Below are 25,769 nucleotides of genomic sequence, written 5' to 3'. Positions count from 1 at the left end.
ACAAGGATAGTGGGGGTGGAAGGAGAAGGGGGGAAAGAGGAGGAGGGGGGTGGGGTTGGTTTGGGATAAAAACGATACACATTTTGAGGTGGGAGGATCCAGATATAGCTCGTGAACCCGACCTCCTACTCGGTACAGTAACTTGTCCAGTTCCAAGGGGGGAGTAGGTATACCGGGCCTCCTGTGGTATTTCTCTCTCCAAAACAATGATGGGGTCTAAAAACACTGACTAAATAACCTCAAGGGTAAGTAGACTTCTACTATTCTGTAGCTTTTCCCCGATTCATCTTAATTAATGAAGTTTATTAAAGGTTGTTTAACTGTTGGTGTGTGCAGAGTTTGATCATTGGGCTGGGTGACTATTGTTGTCATTGACTTGTTATCACTATCACTCTAGTGTTTTGTTCCGACTCCTGCTAATGCTACTGTGTAGGTGCCTTTTAATTGTCGTTCTGCATTGCATTTATTGCAATATATTGCGCTGTAAATTCGGAATCTTTGACACGTGGCACTTTGACAACAAGTGTGTTCCGAGACCCCCCGTGTCGTCACTATTGGTGGTATCCTCCAGTGAACTCTCGCTGGTCATGCAATAGAATCGCTTCAGATGCTTGTCGTGTTGTTGTTATCGCGTGGACGAGGCACCGCGCTTTCCCACGATTGGTTTACATGCGTTCAGGGGGCCGTATTTATATTAGCGTTTCAAAATGGTTAATGTCCAGCCTATATACAATTGTATTAACATGACGGGTTGTAATGCAGTAAGGATTTAACCAGCGAACCTGTTGTCGTTTATTCTTTCGTCATTTGAATCTCAATAGAATTCATTGTGATCCGATACGTGTATCTCCCACATGCATAGCCGTAGCCAAGCTGCAATAAATGCACAACTCGAGAATCAATCAATCGATATAATAAATCCACCCAAATGTTCTGTGCACATAACCCTATTCGCTCGCATTTATCAAGTCACTTTTGCCAGCTAGAACACAATTTGGTTTCCCTTTTTTTTTTTTAAAAAAGGGGGGCCCCTATATGAGCAAGACACGGATTGGTCGATGACGAGTTTTCGTTTGCTCCAATAAGGTCCCTCGCTGCTCTATATTTATTGCTAGCAGATTACTGCTTGCTCCCGCCTTACCCAGACGGTTCGAGCGGTTAGAGCGAGCTAGTTCTCCAGGAGACTTCATGAACGAGGGGAATATGTGTTTTTTGTATATATGTATACATATCTATAGAACCATAATAACAACTAAAACAGTACTGCTTTCCGATGCTCGGAGCCTAAATGACCACACTATCTTAAACATGTGTGCATTTAGACCAAATTATATTTGAAAGAGAGGGAGTGAGAGGGAGTAGGAAGAATTTCGAGGGGAGGTCGGGGAGAAATTCAACTACAGGGAAGCAATGCGATTTAGGACCATGGACAGCGGTAGAAAGCAGTAGCGTTGGCATTCGTATGTAGCTTCGCTTGGAAACCCTATTTCTCGCCTCGCAGTGTGTGATTGAGTTGGAGACACACAATTGCCTCGGGTTGCCGATGGCTGAATGGACCCAATCCGGGATTGGCGATGGAAGCGGTCTTTCTTGATGTCACTTTCTTAAACCTCATGGACTCTCGACAGGACGTAGAGGCAGAAGCCGATCAGTCCTTCGCGAATCTTTTTGCGGTCTGGGCTTGCTGTACATAACTAACAAGCTGGGAAGCCCTTACCCCAAAAAGCATTTGCGGAGGGCGCATTCGTCGAGTCACATCGCAAGACGTCTTGCAAGCACGCTTCGTGGATTAAAAAAAAAAATATTTTTCCTCTTGCCTTTTCACATGATAATTTTACTACAATTATTATTCATACTATTTTCATACTTATTTTTATTCAGATTTTAGTATTGATATAATTGTTAAGTGCTAATTGTAATTTATTTTGTATGTGTTTGTATCGTTAGGCTTAGGTCCCATTTCTAAACTTTGGTATGTCTCCCACCCCCGGGGATACTTAAAAGATTTCTCAGCTCCAGAGTTTCCGAAATTGTTTTGGACTCAACTTGGAGTAATGTGATACCAATCAGTCCATATAGCAACCCACCCCCCAAATCCACAAGATCGGTGCATAGTCCCCTCAGCATTACACAGAACGCCCTGCTGATGAATAAATCTGGGACCCAAATGGTACCCTATTCCCTATATAGTGTACTATTATTGCATTATATAGGTAATAGGATATCATTTGAGACGCAGAATAAGTCTAAACAAAGGGACACCCTCGGAATGAACAAGTTGCACGTGGGGAAACAGAGTGATTCCATTCAGAGACGGTGGGAGGATGGAAGGGGAGAATGAGGAGGAGGGGTGTGGGAACTTGGACCTCTCTGCCCTGCGTGCACTTGGGAAATACAACATTTATTTAAATGTTCCAATCTCCAAATAGTTAAGTGTGGCGGGAATTGAACATGCACACACACACTTGAATAGGTGAGACATGACCATGCAGCGAGAGCGTGTGAATGTGTGAGAGAGAGAACGAGCCGTGCTGTGTGTGCGGCCGTTCTCTAAGACAAGCAGAGAGACTGAAATGCTTTATTCAGCCTGCTGTCTCTTTCTCTTTCTTCCTTTCTCTTTATCGCTCTTCCTTTCTCTTTCTCTCTCTCTCACGCGCACACACGCACACCTTTTTCCCCTTAATGTCATGATATAGCCTATTCACCCTCGAGCATCGCCCACCATTACCCCTTTCATCAAACTTAAAGCATAGAGCACGTCCTTCTATATTTGGCCCACGTAAGAGAGAGAAAAAAGTTGATTGGGAACACTCATCTGATCAGTTGACGAACTCCGACCTATTCCTCGAGTTTGTTTCCAAAAGCATGGAGTGTCGTTCGTGTCCATCACGCTTGTAAGCAAAACCATGAAAACAGAACTCCCAGTGTTTGACTCCTTGTCCAGTTCGATAGAATAAAATAGTGCAGTGATGACACAATTAGATTTACACCCTAAAAGCAAAGTTAAAAAGCATAGCTATACCGGTAGCTTAATGATACGATGTTGCCCTATACTACAGTCAGTGAACAGTGGGACAGTGAAGCATTTTGTATTCTTCTGGCTATGAACTCTAGCACTCTTTATTTGAAGTGGTACAATGACTATAAGGATGAAGTATCAGCTATGATTTGAGGGAATTTCTATCCATAAAGGGTGAACCGTTTAGAAATTACAGCACTTTTTGTGCATAGTCCCCCCATTTTAGGGGACCAAAAGTATTTGGACAAATTCACTTAGGCCTACATGTGTATTAAATAATTCAAAAGTTTCGTATTTGGTCCAATATTCCTAGGACGCAATGATTACATCAAGCTGTCACTCTACCAATTTGTTGGATGCATTTGCAGTTTTTTTGGCGTTTCAGATTATGTTGTGCCCAATAGAAATGAATGGTAAATAATGTATTGTGACATTTTGCATTCATTTTTATTACAAATAAGAATGGAATATGTTTGTAAACACTATGATGCTACTATGATTACTGATAGTCCCGAATGAATAAAAGTGACTGCAAAATGACACAATACATTATTTACCATTCATTTCTATTGGGCACAACATAATCTGAAACACCACCAAAACAAACAGCAAATGCATTCAACAAGTGTGTAGAGTCACAAGCTTGGTGTAATCATTACGTGCTAGGAATAAGGGACCAAATACTAAACGTTTGACTACCTTAATACACATATAAGTGAATTTGTCCTAATACTTTTGGTGCCCTATAATGGGGGGCTATGAAAAAAAGTACTATAATTTCGAACCTAAAATACCTTCAAATTAAAGCTGACAGTCTGCACTGTTTGATTTCAAATACAAACTTTTGGAGTATAGAGACAAAATAAGAAAAATGCTTCACTGTCCCAATAATTACGGAGACTACTGTATAATGTCCCTGAGTTTAGGATATACCCGGCCATTAGCATCAGTGCAACCGTTTCAGGGGCATTTACATGAATGTGGGAATAGTATTTGCTTCTTTAATTAAATAAATTTGGCTACTAATCCCTACAGTCAGGTGTTTGCTATAGCATTGCAATCCTGGGCATAACTGCTCACTTACGGTGACCGCTGGCGTAAATGTTGGTCACGTGGACATAGTTGCTATTCAAAGTGAGAAAAATCGATAATCAAATAAAAACAAACGATTAAAACCACGATGAGGGCCCTGTTATAGGCTGCCCATAGAAATATAACGTATCAGTGATTTTGCCAGGAAAGAAAATATAAATATATGTATGTGTGTGTGTTTTATTGTCACATACACGAATGTAAAGTGACTGTGGTAAAAACAGTGCGTGCAGTTCGCTTAGGCTACAGAAGTCATTGCGGTCTACTTCTCCTCTCGAGGTGAATGACATATCTCCTTGGCTTTATCAATTGACAAGCATCTCTGACCTATAGCGACATGCATACAAACTCAGCTGAAGCTTAGAGTGTAACATTCCAATATATAAGATGTGGGATTTCCACCCTGTGATTATCTCTGGAGGTCAAAGGTTGTTTTAACTCAAAATAATGATAAAGACAGCAGAATTGTTTCGTGTAGGGGAGTCCCAACTTGCGTAACCTTTACACCCGCGTAATTTTTAAGCACCATGGACAGTGCCATTTCGCTGCGATGTTAGCACAGTGCACTCCACTTCAGGACCATGGACAGCGTCATATTTTCACCAATCTGACCACGGTCTTGCGTCCCTTCAATATTTCAGCACCACGGACAGCGTCACGGGCCTTCAGCCCGATTTCAGTGGCGTCACACTCGGTCACTCTGCAGCTCAAGTTAGTCAAGTCTCTAAATAATCATCATCAATTAAGGTTCATGTCACCTTTTGGCACTCAGGTTGAGGAGACAGCTGACAATTCACTAATGCTGTAAAAACCCTCAACACCCCGTGACTAAAGAGTAACAAGTAGTCATAGGCCTATAGTAGAAAGCAGCATACAATGGTTAAAACTTGACAGTGGAGACAAAACCACTGTTTTGCATGGTATTGTATGGGTGCATTTCCGATAAGTAAAGCCACCTATTGCTTGTTTTTGTATTTGTACAACTGCATGCAATAAATGCCAATGCCCAAATATAGATGTCTTGTTTTGTAGTTGTTTTGTTGTTGCGTGGTGCAGTATGGATGGACAAAGCCTATGCCTAACTATGCATACTTTTATTCTCTAACAATTGTTAAAAGGTGTCTCGGAAGAGATTCGAACTAGATGTGGGCAAACGACAAGGCTACGTTTACATGTTTTAAAACCTTTCGAGTCAGTCATTTGAATTAGTGCGATTTGAGGATGTTTCAGTGGGCGTCGGTGACGTAGGGCCTTCATTCCCGCTCCACATCTTTTCGAAGACTCTGTATTTGTGCGCACGGGACGCCCCTCTTCCACCCAATTATGTAGTACACTTTTAATGGCAATGCTCTATCAATCTTACAGACATAATGATACCTCTGTCTTTTTGTTTTCTGCAGGTGAGGGAAGAAGTAGGCACGACCGTGAAGGGCTCGAGCGCCATGTGACATCCTGGCCAGAAACGTCAACTCGATTGGGATTTCATCATCTCCATTGAGAAAGGGAGCCGGCCTATCACCCGTGGACCACTAAAATCACCACCTCTTGGTCCTTCCTCTCTCGTGTTCAGCGCAAGGTAATTGTTAACCCGAGAGTGTTAACAGAGGCAACTGGAAAGATGACGTCAAACAAAAATCACTTCCCTTTGAAATTGCATTTTTTTTTGGTCGGGCATTTTCACCGCTGCGCACGTGAGCAGAAGTTGACCGCCCATTAATTTGGCATCAAGATGGCCAATCATTGCAGTCCTTTGTGAGAAACATACTTTATAGATTTAACAGACGTCAATGCAACAAAGACACTTGTATTTGTCGAGGTTTGACCTATTCCATTGCATGTGTGAGGGGTAGGCAATATATGCCTCATTTTACTGGTCTGTAGGCATGTGTAGGCCTATTTATAGTTCCCATATAGGCCTGTCTGACCCTACTTAAAAAAATATATAATAGTGTTTTGGTGGGTAATGTGTGTTAGCACTGTGTTCTACATCATGGAAACAAAACAAAACATATATTCTATATATCTCTCTGTCTACCACACAACGTTTATGGGCCAATTGCATTACATGTTTATTCAGTTAGTGAATATCACTGAAAATAAGAAGGACATGTATTGAGTCATGAGAAGGAGGGCCAATGAGGGGATGCATGAGAGGTGCAGGGTGAAGTTGCTCCTAGACACTGGTCTTGGGTCAGTCGTGCATTTCCTAGATCTTCACCGAGGGGAAACGTCAGTCTCGAAATGATATCTTGGACCTACACACTTGATTGACATGTATGAAAACTGTATTTCTGAAGAGTTTGCTTTGCAATGTTTTTTAAGTGCGTTTCTCTGACGGCTTGCACCATGCCATTAGCAGTGTAGGATGTCTGAACCCAGAGATAACGCGAAGGAGAGGAGAGGTGGAGCTGTGGGCTTTGTTAAGGAATAGCAAGTCTATAGTGGAGCAACAGTTGCGCCAAAATAATAGTTGTGGGTTTGCCTCCCAAATACCACCATATTCCCTATTACTTTTTGACCAGGGCCCATAGGGCTCTATGGGGAATTGTGCACCATTTGGGATACACAATTTGATAACTGGTTATGATCATAAATCCAGTTTGAAATCTGATCAAAATGTTGGTCAATCAAGCACTTCTAGAGTCAGACTTATTGACCTGCATGGAGGACTAAATTCAGTAGAATACAGTGTAGTTCACCAAATACAGTGCACATGTAGTTACGTGTAAAGGTGTGCAAAATGGTGTCCATGCAACTCCTGTCTTTGTTCAGAGCGTGACAAGCAGAACTCTTCAATGTTCAGACTTCTTTGGGGAATTCGCTTCATTTTGAACACTTGTCTCCAGATGTTTCCCAGAAAGCAAAACTGTTGCTATGACGTCTTTTACGGTCAGATTCTATGCTGGTTGTAAAATCATTTTGTAAGTGTATTTTTAGCAACCAGAAAAATACGCCTTTTGACTAGATATCAACCAACATATGAAGTCTTTCCCATGAAGCCTTGATTTTGTCATGAAAAGTCTTTACCTGTTTGTAACAGAGACCTGTTTGTCTTCAGTTTACGACAAGAAAACAACGTTATCAAGACGTCATGTGTCAAATTATGCCCACTGGGTTTGTTCATTTATGACTACTAAGGTTTAGGTCTCAAAGACTGTGAGTTTGTGGTAAAACCTCTGGGCTGGGCTTATCAAGGTGTGTCCCTCAAAATATACCGGTTAATAGTGAGATTTGTATGACTAGTACAGTATTTGTTATTCAGGATGCATTTTCCTATTGTCTCTGTGAGAGATATGTGACGTTAGGAAGCAGTATGTATGGGTTTAGGAAACAGTCAGGTTGAGCAATGCCTTCTTGAGCTTCCTGTTATTACGAAAAGCACAAACCATTCAAGGATATTTAGAACGTTCAACCTTTCTCACTGATTCAGTGTGTTCATTGTGCAAGAGAGATGAATAGGGCCTATCAAATGCAAAAATAAAAAAATGAAATGAGCACACAATCAAAAACTTCCACTCACAAAAATGATGCCTCCATTTTGTTTTAGCCTAAACTACAATAGACCAGAACTTGTAACAAAACCAATTGCTAAAAATACTCTTGAATGAATCAGTCATTTGATATAGTGTTGCATTTTCCATCTAGGACATAAAGGACCTCTTTCTATGTTCAATACAACCGTATAGGTCACAACATCTAGAAATACCTGTTTTTGTCCTCCAGATGCCTGATTTGTTAGCCAAAAGGGGTGAGGCGACTGTCTAGCCATCTAAACAGAGATAAGAATGGGGACCTCTCCTCTTGAATGGAAGAACGTCATCACTCAGTTCTGTCGTGACTCGTATCATTACAAAGCTTCTTCTTCTTCTTTTTCCCTCATTCCAAATGTCTTTGTTTATTTTTAGGGGAAACGTGTTCTGCTCACATGAACATAAGGTATGCATACGTACATGTAGGTGCGCACTCACTCACTCACTCACTCACTCACTCACTCACTCACTCACTCACTCACTCACTCACTCACACACACACACACACACACACACACACACACACACACACTGTAGCTGGGTTTTAATACACAAAGGACTACACAGCCTCTGTGCTGTGGGCCACACAGATATTTAGTAGAGTCAAAGGCTTTAGGTCCTGTTCTTTGTGGTTGTAATTATTGTAGTTTAATACCAGTCTCATTAATGAGAAGAACTCAACCCTTGTAAGATGATAGTCACTTGTGTCCATTTATTTGTAAAGGATGTTGTATTGTGTGTGTGTGTGTGTGTGTGGGTGGGTGGGTGGGTGGGGAGGGGGGGGGGGGGGGGGTGTTCAGAGGCCTATTAATGTCTAGCATTCAGGAGATGGTTACATATTGCATACTTGTGAAGCCAATCAGCGTTTGAATGGAATGGACCACTTTTGGACAGGAGAGAACAGTGGGGATTCCTCTTAACACACGATGGAGACCTGTTAACTTCTCAGTTAAGCTATAGTTAAAGTTCCCTTGAATACAAAAGAGCACCGTGGGTTATAGACTGGACAGGAGGGTATTCTACCTCTGAACAGGTACAATCAACAGGTAGTGCCAAGACAAAATTGTCCTCAAACTAGTTTTCTTTCCAAGCCGCAGGACCCTGAATGGACATCCATCTACTCATTGATTGTGATTTGGCCAAGGCTTCAAGACGTGATTTCTTTTTAATGTCCATATTAGTCAATGACCCATCTCTTTTGACTTGAGTGGTGTTGAACCTCAAATAGTTCCTCACTTCCTCTTTAGGCCTTCCTGGCTGCACCTGAGACAGTCGGTGTCCATCGTCATGTGGCGCTGAACTTTGGGATGCCGATTCCGTCGCTGTCTGCTCGAGCGGTGCTGAATCTTTAATACCCCCTGTTTGCGTGTCATTTTTGTTGTTGTTGTTGCCATCAGACCTTTTACTTAGTCACAACAGATCGTGGCCCTAGAGACATAATGAACTTTTTATGATATACGTACTATGACTGGTGATGAGGGCTGTCTTCTAGTCAGAAGTTCATGCTCCTTTCCATGTCTGTCTTATGCTGAGCTGAGGCAATGGCCTCTCTATTTTGCAAACTGTTCCTCTTTAAGGTTGTGTGTAGGGGTCGTTCATATTCACTGTTAACGTTCATATTCATGTGCATGTTCACGCTCGGTTCACGCGCTGTTCACTCATGATTATAGCTAGTGTCATGACGATGTTCATTGTACTGTGAGTGTGTACATTGACACAGTAATGAACCAACACTATTCTGTCATGAGCCTGGTGTTATATCTTACAGGCAGAATTAGAGCTGGCCACAACTTGTTTCTCTTGGTCTTTCTCTGACTGTTTTCTCTCACTTTTCTTACTTTGCACAAAAAGGGCTTCACAGGCAAGGATATTACTGCCAGTAAGATTGCACCTAAATCAACCATTTATCGGATCATCAAGAACTTCAAGGAGAGCGGTTCAATTGTTGTGAAGAAGGCTTCAGGGCACCCAAGAAAGTCCAGCAAGCGCTAGGACCGTCTCCTAAAGTTGATTCAGCTGTGGGATCAGGGCACCACCACTACAGAGCTTGCTCAGGAATGGCAGCAGGCATGCGTGAGTGCATCTGCACGCACAGTGAGGCGAAGACTTTTGGAGGAAGGCCTGGTGTCAAGAAGGGCAGCAAAGAAGCCACTTCTCTCCAGGAAAAACATCAGGGACAGACTGAAATTCTGCTAAAGGTACAGGGTTTGGACTGCTGAGGACTGGGGTAAAGTCATTTTCTCAGATGAATCCCCTTTTCGATTGTTTGGGGCATCCGGAAAAAAGTCCTGTGTCATGCCAACAGTAAAGCATCCTGAGGCCATTCATGTGCACCCCGCTGCTTCTCAGCCAAGGGAATGGGCTCACTCACAATTTTGCCTAAGAACACAGCCATGAATAAAGAATGGTACCAACACATCCTCCGAGAGGAACTTCTCCCAACCATCCAGGAACAGTTTGGTGACAAACAATGCCTTTTCCAGCATGATGGAGCACCTTGCCATAAGGCAAAAGTGATAACTAAGTGGCTTGGGGAACAAAACATCGATATTTTGGGTCCATGGCCAGGAAACGTTCCAGACCTTAATCCCATTAAGAACTTGTGGTCAATCCTCAAGAGGTGGGTGGACAAACAAAACCCCACAAATTCTGACAAACTCCAAGCATTGATCATGCAAGAATGGGCTGCAATCAGTCAGAATGTGGCCCAGAAGTTAATTAACAGCACGCCAGGGCGGATTGCATAGGTCTTGAAAAAGAAGGGTCAACACTGCAAATATTGACTCTTTGCATCAACTTCATGTAATTGTCAATAAAAGCCTTTGACACTTATGAAATGCTTGTAATTATACTTCACTATTCCACTGACAGAAATATCTAAAGACACTGAAGCAGCAAACTTTCTGGAAATTAATATTTGTGTCATTCTTCATAAATCTTTTGGCCACGACTATACAGGATACACATGGTGTACACCGTCCAACGGAATGCTTACATGCAGGTTCCTTTTCAACAATGCAACAATAATAATAAATAATAAAAGATAAGAATTCTAACATAAAGTAAATGGCTCAGTAGAATATAATAAACATTTTAGCATACGTATAATACAGGAAGAAACCATTTATAGTCCAATATTTACACATGTATCAGGGAAGGGGGGATTGAGGGGCAAGTGTTTAAATTGTGCAGTATTAGCAATAGTAGATAAGAGTCTTGTAGCGGCAGTTGTGATGTTTGTGTGTGTAGCATGAATGTGTGTGTGTGTGTGTGTCCGTGTGGGCGTGAGTGAATGAGTGAGCGCATGTGTGCTAAGGTGTGGAGAACCAGAGCAGGTGGTCAGTCCAGTTCAAGTGTTCAGCAGTCTGATGGCTTGTAGGTAGAAACCGTCTCTGAGCCTGCTGTTATTCTGTCTTCTTTTCTTCCCCTCTCTCCCCCTTTCTTTCTCCTTCTCATTCTGTCTTCATCTTTCACACTTTCCACCTCTTTCTCTTTTTATTTCCTATTGCCAGGGCCTTCCTGACTGTGTGACAGAGAGAGTCCTGAGTGACGCCGTGAATCACTCTACGATGCCTTACCGCCCCCCCCCCCCCCCCCCCCCCCCCCCACACACACACACACACATCTTCCCGGCTGCTTCTTATTAAGGTATGATCACTATAGCTGCACAAACATTTCAAAGACTTACAAAAAGTCCCCCAAAAAATGAAGCACTTTCCCTCAAATGTTGCTGTTCTGAAACGGACCAATAGGAGGGATGTATTTTGCAGAAGGAGCGTTATTTGTACTGTTCCATACCTTGGAACTTAACGTATCTTAGACGATGCCCCAGTGTAGGTTCCAATCGTTTTGCAATGCAACTATGCTCGCTGCTATCAGTGAAAAGGTTCCACCCCAAAAAAGATCCCTGTTTCTAGTACTCTTACAATGCAGCACGGCGGCTCGGACTATTACTGTTACACTTGCGGTGTTGGCCAAGCTACTGTGAAAATGCCGTTTACCAAGCTACCGTTTACTTCACACTGACAGAAGTTAAGCTACACTGAAGCCACATTTAAGAAAATATATATTTTACTTAACTCAAGTTACTTTGGGAAAATAGTTCACGACATCCACACTGCTTCTTGAAAAATGATCATATTTGAGTACAAATTGCAAGGGCAGATCACTTTGAGGTCATACGTTAACAGAATGTGCCTATTAAACACAAAAACTATGTTTCAAGGGAGAGTTGGGAAGGTCGGATGCTGAAAAAGAAAGGAAATTCTTGCCTACTTCAGTCCTATTTTCTTTTCTTTTTGCAAAAAAAGTAGTGTGTAGTTCCAGTAGTTCGCTACACTGCTACGTGGCAATTTAAAAAAAATTAACTACTGAAAACGATACCAAAAGTTGAATTTAGTTAATAAACTACCACCAAGCTACTGCAAAATGCAGTTAAATTAGTAGTTCACTACTCCTCCACACTGTACACTTGTCACCTGGTTGAGTGAGTGTGAAAGCACTCAATCATGATCCACTTCCTGTGTGTGCCCAGCCTATACTGAACCTGTGTTCATTTGGCACCAAAGGGAAGACAATAGACTGACAGATGGGAGGGACTACCTGAGGTGTATTAATTAGTCCTACACCGTAGCAAAACATTTTTTTCAACGGGAACATTTTGCAATAAAAACAAACGTTTTCAGCTTAGGTTCCATTTGGTTCCTTGTGAATACACCCTTGGATTCTTCCAAATAGCAAAAGCTCATTTTTGTTTTCTGTCGCAGGCAGTTAGGAGCTAAAAGGAAGACGTCACGTCGTTTCACATTATCCATGCATATGCTAGGGTGGTTGATAGTTGGTTTAGTGGAAAGTGAGTTCTAGGTCAAACTAAAACACGGGGCACTTTTCTGTACCAGGCTGGCAGCTGCCATTCACCCGGCCTTCCCCTCCATCTCTCCCTTTCTCTCTCACATCTCTGACGGAAGGAGAGGTGCCTGTCATTGTAAGGCGGTTGTGGAAAATGGGGCAGGCTGAGGGATGACTCAGCCTCCTGGAGGGAGGGGGGGGGGGGGGGGGGGGGGCGGCGGTACTTTGGGAGGGGGGTTAGGGGTTAACTCTAACCCTCTATGGAGCCTCTGACATAGATGGATCTGACACACACTCACACGTGGACACATAAGTGAACGTCTTTCACACACACACACACACACACACGCAGGCTCAGAAACATACATATGCCGTGCATACACACATTCATTTGTAAGTTCTCAGTTATGACGACGCCCCTTATGTTCGCACACGATGACTCACTCTATCACTCACACACTTTCTCTCTCTTGGACACACACACACACACACACACACACACACACACACACACACAATGAGTTTCAAAACAGAACGTATTTATCCATTCTGATTTGAGTATAGTTGAAGTATTCATTGCTGCAGATGTACATTTTTAGCAAAACAAATCACTAAATGATATCTAATCTATAGAGTCATATTTCTAAGAAGACGACTGCATTGAAAATAACCATTTAAGAGAGTGCCTAATTGAAAGAATGACATTGTTCTGTCACCTTTTTGGGGGAAATTTCACTTCAACATAAACAATGTTAGTTATGAATTTGACCAGTGCTACAGAAGATGTTGCCCAAATACTTTGAAAGTATCTTGATTTATACTGTAGGTGTGTAATTACTTTTCGAGTTTGCAGTGTTATGTTTTCATTTTCCAAAACAGAAAGAAAAATACTCATGCCAGTTGATTTACTTGTATTACTAAAGGGTTTTGTGGTATTAAAATACAGCTACAGTGCCTTGCGAAAGTATTCGGCCCCCTTGAACTTTGCGACCTTTTGCCACATTTCAGGCTTCAAACATAAAGATATAAAACTGTATTTTTTTGTGAAGAATCAACAACAAGTGGGACACAATCATGAAGTGGAACGACATTTATTGGATATTTCAAACTTTTTTAACAAATCAAAAACGGAAAAATTGGGCGTGCAAAATTATTCAGCCCCTTTACTTTCAGTGCAGCAAACTCTCTCCAGAAGTTCAGTGAGGATCTCTGAATGATCCAATGTTGACCTAAATGACTAATGATGATAAATACAATCCACCTGTGTGTAATCAAGTCTCCGTATAAATGCACCTGCACTGTGATAGTCTCAGAGGTCCGTTAAAAGCGCAGAGAGCATCATGAAGAACAAGGAACACACCAGGCAGGTCCGAGATACTGTTGTGAAGAAGTTTAAAGCCGGATTTGGATACAAAAAGATTTCCCAAACTTTAAACATCCCAAGGAGCACTGTGCAAGTGATAATATTGAAATGGAAGGAGTATCAGACCACTGCAAATCTACCAAGACCTGGCCGTCCCTCTAAACTTTCAGCTCATACAAGGAGAAGACTGATCAGAGATGCAGCCAAGAGGCCCATGATCACTCTGGATGAACTGCAGAGATCTACAGCTGAGGTGGGAGACTCTGTCCATAGGACAACAATCAGTCGTATATTGCACAAATCTGGCCTTTATGGAAGAGTGGCAAGAAGAAAGACATTTCTTAAAGATAGCCAGAAAAAGTGTTGTTTAAAGTTTGCCACAAGCCACCTGGGAGACACACCAAACATGTGGAAGAAAGTGCTCTGGTCAGATGAAACCAAAATGTAACTTTTTGGCAACAATGCAAAACGTTATGTTTGGTGTAAAAGCAACACAGCTGAACACACCATCCCCACTGTCAAACATGGTGGTGGCAGCATCATGGTTTGGGCCTGCTTTTCTTCAGCAGGGACAGGGAAGATGGAGTCTGCAAAAGACCTGAGACTGGGACAGAGATTTGTCTTCCAACAAGACAATGATCCAAAACATAAAGCAAAATCTACAATGGAATGGTTCAAAAATAAACATATCCAGGTGTTAGAATGGCCAAGTCAAAGTCCAGACCTGAATCCAATCGAGAATCTGTGGAAAGATCTGAAAACTGCTGTTCACAAATGCTCTCCATCCAACCTCACTGAGCTCGAGCTGTTTTGCAAGGAGCAATGGGAAAACATTTCAGTCTCTCGATGTGCAAAACTGATAGAGACATACCCCAAGCGACTTACAGCTGAAATCACAGCAAAAGGTGGCGCTACAAAGTATTAACTTAAGGGGGCTGAATAATTTTGCACGCCCAATTTTTCAGTTTTTGATTTGTTAAAAAAGTTTGAAATATCCAATAAATGTCGTTCCACGTCATGATTGTGTCCCACTTGTTGTTGATTCTTCACAAAAAAATACAGTTTTATATATTTATGTTTGAAGCCTGAAATGTGGCAAAAGTTCGCAAAGTTCAAGGGGGCCGAATACTTTCGCAAGGCACTGTATGTAGCGTCAGTTGAGAAGTACTATGTATCACATCACAGTAAATTGAGACGACAAAAATGTGTGTGATATGGACTCGTTCAAATCACAAGAAAATGAGCGACCAGCTGTTTCTCGTGCTCTTATAAGGAAATATGTCATAATAAAAAGCGACCTGAAAATGACCAATTATTTCTAAAAGGTTTGAGAGCTTTTATTTAAGGACATCATTTCATTGGATACAATAAATGTACAATTGAATCACAGATTAAATCCTTTTTTTGTGTATTTTATTTTATTTTATTTGGAAACAGGATCAAATTCAAGACTGACCATTGACGCTGAAATTAGAAGTATATCTAATATCTATCGAAGACAATTGTTCTGACAGAAAAAAATACGTTGTAGACGTTTAGAAGGGTTTTTAACCATTGCAGTGGTTGTTGAAATTGGTTTCCATTGTATCTTTGTGCTCAACCAATATCAAGAGTGTATTTATTTATTGCTAGTCTGTATATACAGCATGATAACACAAAGAAATGTGGTCAACATTGTTGCAGTAATAGTCATGTGCAAAACACTGTAGATTACAGCATTATTCAACCTGCAATTAGTCCATAGCTGAAGCTAACAAAGCAAACTGTCCGTTTCCAAAATAAACTGCATTAACCTTTTCTCTCGCCCACCAAAGAAAACATGTTACTCTTTCTGTTTCATTGAGCTTGACAAGTTCTGTTGCAGCCATAGGAAGAATCGTTTTTACTGGGCAGGTTTGTACACTTGTCCAAACAAGTCGTCTTACTTGCTCCTGGATCCTGTGTGTGTATTAGGCCTGTACAGAACGCATGACACCCCAACAGATGCATCCTTTAGAGTGAGTGTATGTGTCTGTCTGTGAAGGTGGTGTCAAAGCAGTATGTCGATGCTCTTACCATTCCACAGCGAACGGATCAACGTAGTTTTGTTCAAACGTCAAGTAAAGCGTCTGTTTCTACAAAACCAGCATGTACAGAGGTGCGACGAGATGCAAATAAATGAGATGAGAATAGAGGCAAATATAGAGAGGGCAAAACACAACGGAAAAGCAAGCGAAAGGAGAAACAAATGAGTTGGGGAAGATTTTAGATTCCGAGAGGCGAGGGAAGAAAAGACAATTGGATGCGAAGGAAGGTTTGTTAAAAAAAATAAAAAAAACAGTTCCTTGGGATCTATTTGAACAATTTTGAACCATTCCAAATCATGTATTTGTCTACACGTTTTGAAAAGGGTTTCTATATTTTATCCATTGTTAGTAATTGCTGTGCCTGCTGGCTTTCTACTGGTTTTCAACTATTTGAACCACTTTCGTTAATCGGGTTGTAAAGATAAGATTACTTTATTGTCCGTGCGGGGACATTTTGGTTGTGGCTCTGTGCATACACGAAAACACGGGATTGTCATTTTGAGTTTGCGTCCCTTTTACAAAATCCCTGTAACTCGTTCAAGTGGAACCATTGACTTATATGATTCTGGTTGTACTGTAGATGTATGCAGTTAGAGGTTAGTTATTGTGGCCTTCTTACACAGAATCAAGCGTAGACAAGGACATACACGCAGTGGTTAGAGCGTTGGATTAGTAACCGGAAGGTTGCAAGTTCAAACCCCTGAGCTGACAAGGTACAAATCTGTCGTTCTGCCCCTGAACAGGCAGTTAACCCACTGTTCCTAGGCCGTCATTGAAAATAAGAATTTGTTCGTAACTGACTTGCCTAGTTAAATAAAGATAAAATAAATATATGCACTAAACACAACAGTGCACTCTCTTAATTACAATGTCGACTGTATATAACTTTCCCACAGATTTTCAGGTATTTGAACCTTTTCAAATAGTTACTCTGTAGGTCTGCACCAGATCGCTATAAGGTTTTTAACTATTTGAACTATTCTAATGATTGACAGTTCATGCTGGGTTGATGAAGGTTTTAAATGCGAACACGTTCTCCAGCAGCAACGACTTGGGGAAGAGTTACAGGGGGGTAGGGGTGGGGGAGGATAAATATTTGACTAAGGTAAACTACCAATGAAGCAAATGATCGCCGTTAGTTTTGTTTTCCCTTATATAAAAGATAACTCTATAGATGCAAACTCTTATGGCCGGTTTCCCGGACAGATTAAGCCAAGTCCTGGACTAAACGATATCAATGGCGATTCTTCTAAGAATATTTTTTTGCTTTTAATTATCCAGGAATAGGCTTAATCTCAGTCTGGGAAATAGTACATTTGCCTTTTAGTCTCCAGAAACAGAGAAAGAAACGCTGAATGTCAAAGTCCTGTTTTTTTTTTTTTTTTTGTACTTTTTTTTAACAAAGACACAGACATGAGTGACAGGTATTCTGACTGGAAGCTGTTTCTGGAAAGTAGCTTGTAAACTAAAAACAAAAGGGGACGTACATTTTTTAGGAGGCCAAAGGTAAATTGGAGCTGTAAACAATTTCAATGAACGGTGTGTGTGATGAGTGTGTGATGAGTGTGTGTGTGATGAGTGTGTGTGTGTGATGTGCGTGTGTGTGTGTTGTGTGTGTGTGTGTGTGTGTGATGAGTGTGTGTGCGTGATGAGTATGTGTGTGATGAGTGTGTGTGCGGGGACTGGCCCGAAGGTCTCTGCTCTCACCAGATGGATGTGGTCACCCGTAAACAATACCAGAGTGCGTCTGTGCAGTCACCGGGTTATTCTACACTTGCGAACTTGTTAGAGGAACTAATCACGGCAATGATTTCGCTGATATAGAACGTTTTATCCAGCCTCACTGTACCTTATATTGTGGCATGGGGACTCCTTTCAACAGCACCCTTCTTGATGGAACATGGCAGCCATTTTGTGTGTTTGTGTGTGTATATGCTTGTGTTTATGCATTTGAGTGTGTGTGTGTCCTCCCCACCGAAGTAACAAAGCCGATCTTGCCAACACATTCAGGAACAGTAAACAGCCTGTCCAGAGATGTCTGGGGGCTGTTAAGACTGTGACATCCACAGTCAGAGTCCTGCCCCGAAGAGGAGCACCACTCTCCCTACCTGGACACGAACAGAATGGTGCTCCGTTAATTACTGTACCCCCATGTAACATGTGCTCCGCTTGGGGCGATGACGCAGTTCCTTGTAAGTAATGTCAAACGGAGTGTGACACAGCACCACACGTGCTGCCTTTCTAGGGATGCAAAACTCTGCTAACTTTCCTGTTACTTTCCTGGTAACTTTCCTGTTTTTCCTTGAATTTAGGCAACCATCCTCATTACTCTAAAGTATCTCCGTTTCACAGGGTATTTTGACTGAAAATGTAACGTCAAGGCACAGAAGAGTGCTTTAAGACAGCATGTCATGCCCAAATGGTTCAGGAGAAATAGTGTTCACCAATCTGGAACTTGTGTGTGTATATCAGTTTCTTGAAATAGGAGACGTTAAAAAAATGCTTGGAGGGCCAGACGGCACACGCTTGTGTCTGGATTGTTTTGACACGTGTGTGTGTGTGTGTGTGTGTGTGTGTCCTTTGCACTGTATTTGTCCACAAAAAAAGGAGCATTACTCGCATTGTTATGAGCAGAGTCTTATGCTCTCTGTCTTTTTCTCTTGTGTTTTCGTAGGAGATTTGTAAAATACATGATTTCGTAAAGGGGGGGGGGGGGGGGGAGTGGTGATACAGAGGGATGTGTCTGTCCTGAGAGAAGAAAAGGACGAAAGTAGCCGGAGGATCGAATAGAAGGAGAAGAGTTCTGAAAGTTACAGAGAGGGGGTATAAGTAGGTAACGACCGCCACCCTCTCTCTCTCTCTCTCTCTCTCTCTCTCTCTCTCTCTCTCTCTCTCTCTCTCTCTCTCTCTCTCTCTATATATATATATATATATATATATATATATATATATATATATATATATATATATATATATATATATAGGTGGTAAGGGTGGTGACTGATTTGGGGTAGGGTTGGAGAGTGGGGTGACACAGTATGGTTTCGGTGTATGCTGAAGAGGACAGTTTGTACGGAGAGACGGGTAGAAGGGTGTTAGAATGAGGTTCATACACACACACACACACAAACACACAGGTCTGGCAGAGAGCATTCATCTCAGGGGTGTCGTCAGTGCACGGATCAGTGTGTTCATGATTGTGGAGTGTGTGTGTGTGTTTCCTAGTGCTGAAAGTGACGCACGCATACGCCTGAAAAACAGGGAAGGGATTCTTATGATATGTGAACTTTCATTATATATTTACATAAACAGTAAATGTTTCTTTTATCACCGAGTTGATGTGATAAAATCTTCCCTTTTTTACCTTATATGCTGGGTGTGTGTCGGTGTCAACCAGGGTGGTATAAAACATGGCAAAAAGGAGCATCTTTCCCAACATGCATTGCGATGAAACGGACTAAAAGGAACATGGTTAAAATAACGGTTCTAATGTGGTCCAGGGAGACAGGTGTATGTGCCACCTTTTGATTTGGACACAGCATCCCGTGACGGTACGACGCACATTTCTACCATTGTGCAGACATTTTGCCATCAGGTTCCGTCATTTCCTGCTGCTCCAGTTCTCATAAAACGATGCTGTGTGTGAACAAGCAAATCACGCATGTATTGTGGTGGTCCTGACTTTACGTCGGGAAAAACGGTTTATATTTCAAATGCTTCGTTTGATAAGTTACTGTAAGTACAGATATAAGTTACTGTAAGTACAGATATAAGTTACTGTAAGTACAGATATAAGTTACTGTAAGTACAGATATAAATTACTGTAAGTCCAGATATAAGTTACTGTAAGTCCAGATATAAGTTACTGCAAGTACAGATATAAGTTACTGTAAGTACAGATATAAGTTACTGGAAGTCCAGATATAAGTTACTGTAAGTAGAGATATAAGTTACTGAAAGTACAGATATAAGTTTGTGTAAGTCCAGATAGGAAGCCACACATGTACAACTATACATCATATATGTTCTTAACAGAAAATGCACAAATTCGTCCAAATACTGTATTACAGTAGGTAGCTATAGTGAATTGTTAATTGATTTAAAGCTCTTGTCCTCCATGTCCCTCTAAAACATATCAAGTTTGGTAAAGAGGTTATAACAGAAAGCATTCTTAGAACAGGAAAAAAATAACGAATAGTCGTCAAGCTTCCTGTCCCATTTGTGGGCTCTGGTTAAAAGTCGTTCACAAATAAAGGGAATAGGGGGCCGTTTGGGACACGACCCTTGTCTATGCTATAACCACGGGATGAAACACAATTGTACAATTTGATTGTCCGTAAACGTACAGACAACATTCCGAATGTTAATACTGTAACTCCATATGTCTTTTGACATATGATTATACTTAAAAAAAATAAATAAATACAGTACCAGTCAAACGTTTGGACACGGCTACTCATTCAAGGGTTTTTCTTTGTTTCGACTATTTTATACATTGTAGAATAATAGTGAAGACATCAAAGCTATGAAATAACACATATGGAATCATGTAGTAACCAAAAAAGTGTTAAACGAATAAAAATATATGTTATATTTGAGATTCTTCAAAGTACCCACCCTTGATGACAGCGTTGCACACTCCTTGCATTCTCTCAACCAGATTCATGAGGTAGTCACCTGGAATGCATTTCAATGAACAGGTGTGCCTTGTTAAAAGTGGAATTTCTTTCCTTCTTAATGTGTTTGAGACAATCAGTTGTGTTGTGACAAGGTAGGGGTGGTATACAGAAGATAGCCCTATTTGGTAAAAGACCAAGTCCATATTATGACAAGAACAGCTCAAATAAGCAAAGAGAAACGACAGTCCATCGTTACTTTAGGACATGAAGGTCAGTCAATGCGGAAAATTTCAAGAACTGTTGGAAAAACATTCCAGGTGAAGCTGGTTGAGAGAATGCCAAGAGTGTGCAAAGCTGTCATCAAGGCAAATGGTGGCTTCTTTGAAGAATCTAAAATATTAAATATATTTAGATTTGTTTAACACTTTTTTGGTTATTGCATGATTCCATATGTGTTATTTCATAGTTTTCACATCTTCACTATTATTCTACAATGTGGAAAATAGTAGAAATAAAGAAAACCCTTCAATGAGTAGGTGTGTCCATACTTTTGACTGGTAGTGTATATTAGGCTATTAATATATAGGCTATGTCCAGCACATATTAGGAAGTCAATTTTGATGCAGATAATTTATGATTTGATTGCTAGAATACACAAATGTCCTTTGAACTCTCAAATAATATTCAGTGTGAGAGAAAAGTGTGTGTGTGTGTTTGTTTGAAGAGTGTGTGTGTGAGAGTATACAGTGTGTAAGAGGAGTCTGTGAAAGGGAGTGTGTGTGTTTGAAGAGAGTGTGTGTGTGTTTGAAGAGTGTGTGTGTGACAGTATACAGTGTGTAAGAGGAGTCTGTGAAAGGGAGTGTGTGTGTTTGAAGAGAGTGTGTGTGTGAGAGTATACAATGTGTAAGTGGAGTCTGTGAAAGGGAGCGTGTGTGTTTGAAGAGAGTGTGTGTGTGAGAGTATACAGTGTGTAAGAGGAGTCTGTGAAAGGGAGCATGTGTGTTTGAAGAGAGTGTGTGTGTGACAGTATACAGTGTGTAAGAGGAGTCTGTGAAAGGGTGCGTGTGTGTTTGAAGAGAGTGTGTGTGTGTGACAGTATACAGTGTGTAAGAGGAGTCTGTGAAAGGGAGTGTGTGTGTTTGAAGAGTGTGTGTGTGACAGTATACAGTGTGTAAGAGGAGTCTGTGAAAGGGAGCGTGTGTGTTTGAAGAGAGTGTGTGTGTGAGAGTATACAGTGTGTAAGAGGAGTCTGTGAAAGGGAGCATGTGTGTTTGAAGAGAGTGTGTGTGTGACAGTATACAGTGTGTAAGAGGAGTCTGTGAAAGGGTGCGTGTGTGTTTGAAGAGAGTGTGTGTGTGTGACAGTATACAGTGTGTAAGAGGAGTCTGTGAAAGGGTGTGTGTGTGTTTGAAGAGAGTGTATGTGTGACAGTGTGTAAGAGGAGTCTGTGAAAGGGACTGTGCTTGTAAAAGGGTGTGCATGAATATCTTGCTAGAAAAATATTTGAAGAAATGGAATCGATTTTAGCAATAGACAGTTAGACTTTTTTTTGCTAGCAAAATCATGTGGCCTTTATGTACGGCCTTGTGTAGTGATTTGATTTGACCACACAAATATGATCATTGTACTGTCATTTTTCAGATTGACTTAAATTATGTAGTAAAACTAAAACAATAGAAAATGGCTAGTTTGTTTAGGATTGTTTTATAAAGTTAGAACTGCAATTATTCTCTCTCTGTGTGTGTGTGTGTGTGTGTGTATCATCACCATACTGTAATTTTTAAGAGAATAAAAATAAGTTAATTTCACATAAAATGCCATTTGTTCTGTGCAGTAATAGTATGAGAATAGTACATTGCTTCCCACTTGGCACAGACGTCTATTCCACTTCATTTAATTGAAATGACGTGAAAACGACGTTGATTCAACCAGTGTGTGCCCAGTAGATTGTTAGTTTCAAAAGTGTTTGATAAAGTTAGAACTGAAATGATTGATACACACAGCAACCTACATGGCAAGAAGACTATGCTTGGGATCTGTAGAGTATTGCTATTCTTCTCAGTTAGAACGCGGTTTACTCGTTTGTGAAGGAGCAGGCGGTTTTGTGGTAGCCTATTTGAAAACCCTGCGTGTGTGGTACTGTGACAGATGTTGCAGACGTTTGTCAGGACACCAGTCTTTTGTTCATTACCCCTACACAAAGGATGGTGTACAACTACCACTTTAATATTTTGTAAGCCTGTTTCAAAAGTTGTGAAATATTAGAGCAATTCGGTAGCCTAAACATGGCAGTTTCATTGTGTGACCAGGTTAGAATTGATCCGATACTTGAAGTGCAGGTCTGTAAATTCAAATATAATTTTAAAGCACGTGCAGCACGTGGTAGCAGTGAAGAGCTCGAAAAAAATGCAGGCCCTGTGCATATTTTGTTCATACCGGTCTTTGGAACCCCAAAAAAGTTACAGATTTTTTTTTATAAACAACTGCATTGATATCGAGGAAACGTTTCGAAGTCTGGGAACTTGTGAGTGGCAGAGGTGGGGACTGTTGACGAGTTTCGCTGTCCAATGAACGGTGGTGCTGAAATGTAGCGCTCTTCGTATGACGGTTGGAAGCCATTTTAAACACATACACATCAAGGAAATTATTAATTGGCATATAACAAATGTCAAATGTGGACTTTTAGTGCAGAACAGAGATAAACATGCACATGTGATTTAAATAAAAAAAATGGGTGCAAAGTTATATGCACTGGACATAAATGAGGGAAAGTTGCAGCCTAGTTTTCACTGTCAGGCACCTCGTCAGCAATTATGTGGATGGGCTATGGGCACACTTGAATGTATCGATACTAGGGGAGTGGCTGTGTGTTTCAGTGGAAATGTATGCAACACCCAGGAGTTTCAGAATATTGTCAAGATGAGAGTCCATATATTTTCTATAATTCTGAGTGAGTTTGTCCCATTCCAACTACACAAGACTCTTTTGTTTATATTTCCCCTCAAAGGAGATATTGCAATTTCAGTAACTTCCATATGTTGTATGTGATACTGGGAACACTTTCTGTTGATGTATAATCGATGTATGTGTTTGCCTATAGGCATGTGTGAATACATGCTTGTCTCTAATTTCGGACGTGATGATCCATTGAAAAATTACATGTTGCCAACATGTTCTCCAAAAGAGAATATGTTTTTTTTTGCAGTATAAAATTGTATCAAAAGAAGAATCTTTACAATTTGCTGCTGTTTTTATTTGATTTACAAATTGTCATATTTGAAATCATGGCTGATAATGACAGCTGTGAGTTATGTTGTGTTATAGCTGGGTAAATATGTATACTTCTTTGCTGGAGATTGAGAAGCTGTCGCATATTTTCAGCATTGAGGTTGTTGCTGTTTTAAATAATTCAGAATATGCGTGTGTGAATGGGGTGATGAATTGTTGATTTCACTTCTATTTTTATTTATTTATTTTTAAATCCTCTATTTTTGGCTGCGGTGTCATTAAGTATTACTTTGAATGACTGTTTTTCAGATGTTCGTGGTGGGATCTGAGAGCAATGTGAACAACTACAGGTGCAACCCGTACAGATGGACGTAACGTATGAAATGTGCTGAATATATCCATGTATTTAGATCCTAATATGTACACATGGAATTGCTGTATTAATTTGATGCTTTTAGAACGTCTCTTCATAAAATCTCAAATGCTGAAAGATCCTGTCAAAATACATGCTTGGTGTGTTTATTTGGCTCTTTGCTGTCTTTCATTTATAGATGAATTCTGAAGGACCTTTATAAGATAACACTGTAGTTGGCCACGTTAAATTACATCCTATTCATACGCCTGGTCATCTAAGCAGGATGAAAAGAATAGGCTACGTTTTAATGAACTACCAATTTTGGATTAATAGCCTGTCATGTTAAGAGATATGCATGTAAAAAATATATGTTTGGTGATATGTCAGATAGGCTACAAAAGGGATTTCGTTGTAAACTGCTGAAAAGCCAGTTCACCCAATCCCATCGGCCCAATCCCATCGGCTCCACAAGCCTCCGGGTATATTCACTTCTGTAAAAGAATGCAAATGACGACATGACGATTTCTACAAGTCAATTGATTTTTCCAACAAGCACATTTTGATGAGTACACTACACCTGTCAGTTATACTCAGGCAGTTCTGGTTGGTCCATACTTTATGTTTAGTTACATTACGGTGTACGCATACAGCTAGTATGGCGATAGTGTGTGTGTGTGTGGGCGGGGGGGTCTTGAAGACAAAAGCAGCCTAGGCTACACTGTTGTGAGACTTTCCGTCTGGATTACAAGCTAATGCATTTAACATAAAAAATGGCCAACTCTCCCGAGTCGTGACATCCCTCCAAGGAGACGCATATTCTCTCAACAATCCTGTTCGAGTCGTGTGGTTCACAAATGTACAGTGCGATGGAATAAAGTGTTAAGACATCCACTGACTGTCTCTGTGTTTATGTAAGGGGAAACACTTTTTTCACCCCGTTAATCACACAGCCTCCCATCTCTTCCGTGTTTGGGAAATGTACTATGGCAAAGAATTTCTATTATATTGACAAGATAATCGAGTGACCGCACTAACAATGGAGATACATGTCCTGAAAGATGGAAGGCAAGCTGGAGGCGAGATCATGTGGGACTATTCTATCCATTGAGAGGGCAGATATCGCTTGTGAACAACAGGTACTACTCCGATATAAAGGCTTTCCCCAAAGTTGCCGAAATGCCACGCGTGTCCACTTATATCAGTGCATTCATAACAACCTGACAATTACAAAACTTATATTCAATCAAATAAGCCTCATGCAGCAAATTAGCAGATATATTGTTTGTTGACCAAATTCGGCACTCTCTCATTGACCTCCATACAAATGTTCCTCACTTCGTGGTCTTATTTTCGTGTACAGATTTTGGATGGAGTAAACAATCTCGCTTCGTTTCGTCTTCTCTGACTAGGGTAAACGGTCTCGCGAATCGTGAGAATAGAATTAAATGGCCATATGGGGTTTGTAGTTTTTTGGGGGGACAGGTGCTCTTGTGCTCATAAAATGTAAGCAAAAAAAAAAAACGGGCGCATGTGTTTGTTCTGTTTTAGGGCGCATATAAGCGTTAATCAGTGTGGTGTGTCCCATCACTTGTTGTAATTGTCAATATAATGGTACCAGGGTGCTTAAAATGGGTGAATGAGTCATGTTT

The 25,769-nt window shown here is 40.9% G+C and overlaps 1 long non-coding RNA gene across 3 annotated transcripts in view; it reads left to right on the top strand.

Moving 5' to 3' along the window:
• LOC110492101 overlaps positions 1-24,257 on the top strand; it is a 31,106-nt gene extending 6,849 nt beyond the window's left edge. For 2 of the 3 annotated variants that reach the window (XR_002468951.2, XR_002468953.2), the window contains 2 exons: positions 5,512-5,687; positions 24,075-24,257. This is a non-coding gene — a long non-coding RNA (uncharacterized LOC110492101). Of the gene's footprint in view, positions 1-84; positions 246-5,511; positions 5,688-24,074 lie in introns of those variants that run through there. The other variant, XR_002468952.2, reaches the window with a different exon arrangement.
• Positions 24,258-25,769: the final 1,512 nt, after the last annotated feature.

This window comes from Oncorhynchus mykiss, chromosome 2 (assembly GCF_013265735.2).
Source record: "Oncorhynchus mykiss isolate Arlee chromosome 2, USDA_OmykA_1.1, whole genome shotgun sequence".
NCBI lineage: Eukaryota > Metazoa > Chordata > Actinopteri > Salmoniformes > Salmonidae > Oncorhynchus > Oncorhynchus mykiss.
Note: the sequence above shows the minus strand (reverse complement) of the source record. Positions and strands in the feature narration are given on the sequence as shown.